We start from the raw sequence: 5,117 nt of genomic DNA, 5'->3' as shown, positions 1-5,117 counted from the left end.
TCTTATGATTTGCATGGAAGCTTTATTTTGGGATAAAAATAGAGGTGGATTCTCGCTCCTAGATTTTTATAAAGCTTTGGAGTTAGTGATAGCTAACTCATGCTTTAAGAAGAAAGATGACCATTTGGTTACCTTTTGTAGTGGCACCTATGATCTTTAGAGCTAAACTAGATAGTCATGCCCGTGCTAAGCACGGGCCTAACATTACAACTCACATTTATAGTGGTACTGAACTAATAGCACAATAGCTTTGATGCAAAAAGAAACCAAACTATTTATTTCAATCAGATCCAATTCAGTAATAACGATGAAATGGACCTCTATTCGGATGAAATGGACCTCTATTCGGATTAAGTGGCCAAAAAAATATAGTATATATCAATTGATTTTGCAACTTGCAAGATTCTTCTCTTGCTATATTTTTCACTTCTACTTAAATAACTTTATGTTAATATAACAACTATACTAATGCATACACGTTTCTATTTGAACAAATATTTTAAGCTTACATATACGTTGAATCTAATGTATACCTTTTACTTATATCTATGTGTGTGTGAAAACTAAGCTTCTAGCTAGTGTTACATAGCAAATTTTTGAAGTTTCTCATTTCTTGACAGCTTATCTCCACCTTGATAGTTTTTTACATGCTTCAGCTCAACGTAAGACAGCTACTCCTCGTTTCTCCACATTGAAGAATGACGCAGATATGCTTTTAAGAGTTGAAAACTCGACGCTTTCCACCTAAATATATATGACACCAACTACTTCACAGAGTTGGAATAAAAAATAAATAAGCATAACGAAAAAGAAAAATAAAATAGGAAAATCTATCTCTTTATCATAAGTATAAGATGTTCTCAATTAGAGCAGCGAGGACAATTCATAATAAAGATTGAGATGAAATGGCACTTGAGGTGAGCTGCATTTTCTAGCTTGCGTCTCACCTTGCAAAGTGTACACCTTGCAAACCTACACTTTTTCGTGGTTTAAACCTATTTAAACACCGCAAGATGCATAAATGTAATTATTTTGAGCGCAGATTAAAATTAATCCGATAAACCAACTTCAGTACAAGTGCAACTTTGAATAGCTAAAAATTCAAATTCTTGAAATTTGTAAAACAAATAAAATAGTAAGTAAAAAAGTTTAAGCAACACTTACTGACTGTTCCAAGACTGGCCAAATAATTTTATATGAAGTGACAAAATTAACAATTCCATAAGCCAATTTAGAGCAAAAGATATTCAAGAGTACAAATAGACCATCACGATTTGTAAGCTAGGAAGGTACGAGTAATATAATGTGGAAAACAAAGTTAGCACAATATGAAAATATTTGATGTAACTAACCCAGATGTTCTGAATGTAATTTTTTTCTCAAATCACTGAAATGACAACGTACAAAATGAGAATTAATGCTATTCTCAGTGAAACAAACTAAATCAAACTCTGAACAAATATGCGCAAAAAGCAATATGTAATTTACTACATGTAAAGTCCTTTTGGCACTCCCTCTTTTGTCTGGAACATCACCTTATCTTTCGCCTTCTTGAAATCTGCTTGAGTCACCTGTAGAGAACAGAATATATCTGTAAACATCTATAGCAAAATGCAAACTATTAGCTCAGGAAGTTTTATCGCACACCTGCCACATGATTTTTACAACCCCTACGGGACATGAACAGGATCAGCCACTCAGAAAATTCAAATTATATAATTCTGAGTATACTTGGTTTATGCCCCCTAAGCTTGTAAAGAAGAATATAGTTCACACGACTACAGGTAGAAATTGTACGAAATGCACCTTTGTTACTTATTTAGACATAGAAAGATCAACAAAAAATTGTAGAAAATCGGCAACTTCGACTCAGACCAAACAATGCCCTCCCAACAAGTTAAGCTCCACATTCCACATTACAACAACAACAACAAACCCAGTGTATTCCCACCTAGTGGGGTCTGGGGGGGTAAGATGTACGCAGTCCATACCTCTACCTCTGATGAAGTAGAAAGGCTGTCTCCGATAGACCCCCGGCTCAAGGCACGAGATACCACACAAACACATAGTGCAGCACAGAAGCAGATTACATAACATAAATACGGCACCCATAAGTAATATAAAGCAGAGGAAAGCAGGGAAAGCACACAGATTCGTAATACAACATGGAACACGGAACACGGAATCCTGACAAGAATAAAACCCCCACCAAGTAATTCCCTACACTAGCGACCCGAACTGGCCCTAATCCTCTGCCGTAATTCGCGTCCTCCAGACCTTCCTATCTAGGGTCATGTCCTCGGTGAGCTATAACTGTTCCGTGTCCCGTCTAACCACCTCACCCCAGTACTTCTTCGGCCTACCCCTACCCCGCCTAAAACCATCCAACGCTATCCTCTCACACCTACGGACCGGGGCATCCATGCTCCTCCTCTTCACGTGTCCGAACCATCTCAATCGTGCTTCCCGCATCTTGCACTCCACTGAAGTCACACCAACCTTCTCCCGGATAGTCTTATTCCGAACTCTATCCCCTCTAGTCAGTCCACACATCCAGCGCAACATCCGCATTTCTGCCACCTTCATTTTTTGGATGTAGGAGTTCTTAACTGGCCAACACTCCGCTCCATACAACAAGGCCGGACGGACTACCACCCTGTAGAATTTGCCTTTAAGCTTGGGCGGCACCTTCTTATCACACAGCACCCCCGACGCGAGTTTCCACTTCATCCATCCCGCCCCAATACGGTGCGAGACATCCTCGTCAATCTCACCGTTACTCTGGATCACGGACCCAAGATACTTGAACTTGTCCCTCTTACATACCTCCTGAGCTTCCAGCTTCACTACTACCTCATTCTCCCGCCTCACGTCATTGAACTTGCATTCCACATACTCTGTCTTGCTTCTGCTCACCCTGAACCCTTTAGACTCAAGAGTTCGCCTCCACACCTCTAATTTGTCATTCACACCCCCTCGAGTCTCATCTATCAGAACTACATCGTCTGCAAACAGCATACACCACGGCACCTCCCCTTGAATACGCCGCGTCAACACATCCATCACCAACGCAAACAAAAAGGGACTAAGAGTAGATCCCTGATGCAATCCTGTCAGGACAGTGAAATGCTCCGAGTCTCCTCCCGCCGTCCTCACCTGGGTTTTCGCTCCATCATACATATCCTTAATTACTCTGATATATGCCAGCGATACCCCACTCACCTCCAAGCATCTCCAAAGCACCTCCCTGGGGACTTTATCGTAAGCCTTCTCCAGGTCGATAAACACCATGTGCAGATCCTTCTTCCTCTCCCTATACTGCTCTACCAACCTCCGTACCAGGTGGATTGCTTCCGTCGTCGAGCGGCCGGGCATAAATCCGAACTGGTTCTCCGAAATAGACACTATCCGTCTCAGCCTCACCTCGACCACTCTCTCCCAGATCTTCATCGAGTGACTCAATAACTTAATCCCCCTATAGTTATCGCAACTCTGAATGTCCCCCTTATTCTTATAGAGTGGGATCATGGTACTCCACCTCCACGCCTCGGGCATCTTTGCCGTCCTGAAAATTTCATTAAACAATCCAGTCAACCACCTTACACCAGCCTCTCCAACGAACTTCCAAAACTCCACCGGTATCTCATCCGGCCCCGTCGCCCTACCCCTTCGCATCCTGCGGACAGCCTGTCTAACCTCTTCTACCTTAAAACGTCTACAATAGCTAAAATCCCGACACTCCTCTGAGTGCTCCAGATCCCCTAACACAATATCTCTATCCCCTTCGTCATTCAAGAGCCCATGAAAATACGACTGCCATCTCTTCTTGATGTGGCCATCCTCCACCAATACTCTACCGTCCTCCCCCTTAATGCACCTCACCTGATCGAGGTCACGACCCTTCCTCTCCCTAGCCTTAGCGAGTCTAAACAACTTTTTCTTCTCTCCTTTCCCCTGTAACCCTGCATACAAGCTCTCAAAAGCGGCCGTCTTAGCAGCCGTGACTGCTGACTTCGCCTCCTTCCTCGCTAGCTTGTACTCTTTCCTGTACACCCGCTTCTCCTCTTCGTCCTTACTTTCCACCAACTTAGCATACGCCCCTTTCTTGGTCCCCACTTTCTTCTCCACCTCTTCATTCCACCACCAATCCCCCCGATGGTGCCCGGCCCGGCCCCTAGAAACACCCAACACCTCACTTGCATTCTCCCTGATGCACCTTGCCGCCCTGTCCCACATACTATCCACGTCCCCCCTACACTCCCACACCCCCATTCCCGCCAACCTCTCCCCTATCTCCCACGCATTCACTGGCGTCAGGCCGCCCCACTTAATTCTCGGTCTACCCTCCTTACTCCTCCTCTTTCTATTCTTCTTTATACCCAAATCCATAACCAAGAGTCTATGCTGGGTCGAAAGATTCTCACTCGGGATGACTTTACAGTCCTTACACAACGCCCTATCCCCTTTCCTAAGCAATAAAAAGTCAATCTGAGTCCTGGCTACCGCGCTTCGAAAGGTGATCAGGTGCTCGTCCTTCTTCGGGAAGCCCGAGTTCACCACCACCAGCCCAAAGGCCCTCGCAAACTCCAATAGGGTCGCCCCCTCTTCATTTCTCTCCCCAAAACCAAAACCACCATGCACATCCCCAAAGCCTCTCGGTAGCGCCCCGATGTGCCCGTTGAAATCCCCTGCTACAACAATCTTCTCCGAACTAGGCACGCCTCTCACCACCTCCTCCAAAGCCTCCCAAAACCGCGTTTTCTCCTCCCCCTCCGATCCCACTTGCGGCGCATAAGCACTACACACGTTCAGGGTAAACCCCCGAATGACCAACTTAATAGTCATCAACCTATCGTTGATCCTCTTCACCTCCACTATCTGACCTCTAAGCTCTTCATCTACTAAGATGCCAACTCCATTCCTACGCCTGTCGCTCCCAGAGTACCACAGCTTGTAACCATCCACATCCCTAGCCTTAGACCCTACCCACTTGGTCTCTTGGACACACGCAATGTTGATCCTCCTCTTCCTAAGAATCTTCACGAGCTCTATGGACTTACCCTGGAGGGTCCCTATATTCCAAGACCCAACCCTCAGCCTACCGTCCCGCCCTCCAC

The 5,117-nt window shown here is 44.9% G+C and overlaps 1 long non-coding RNA gene across 31 annotated transcripts in view; it reads right to left on the bottom strand.

Moving 5' to 3' along the window:
* Positions 1 to 1,522: 1,522 nt before the first annotated feature.
* LOC107845318 overlaps positions 1,523 to 5,117 on the bottom strand; it is a 10,372-nt gene continuing 6,777 nt past the window's right edge. For all 31 annotated transcript variants that reach the window (XR_007045691.1, XR_007045681.1, XR_007045688.1 and 28 more), the window contains one exon: positions 1,523 to 1,571. This is a non-coding gene — a long non-coding RNA (uncharacterized LOC107845318). The remainder of the gene's footprint in view (positions 1,572 to 5,117) is intronic.

The sequence above is a fragment of the Capsicum annuum genome, chromosome 10, assembly GCF_002878395.1.
Source record: "Capsicum annuum cultivar UCD-10X-F1 chromosome 10, UCD10Xv1.1, whole genome shotgun sequence".
Lineage (NCBI taxonomy): Eukaryota > Viridiplantae > Streptophyta > Magnoliopsida > Solanales > Solanaceae > Capsicum > Capsicum annuum.
The sequence above is the reverse complement of the archived record's forward strand: the minus strand, read 5'-3'. Positions and strand labels throughout refer to the sequence as shown.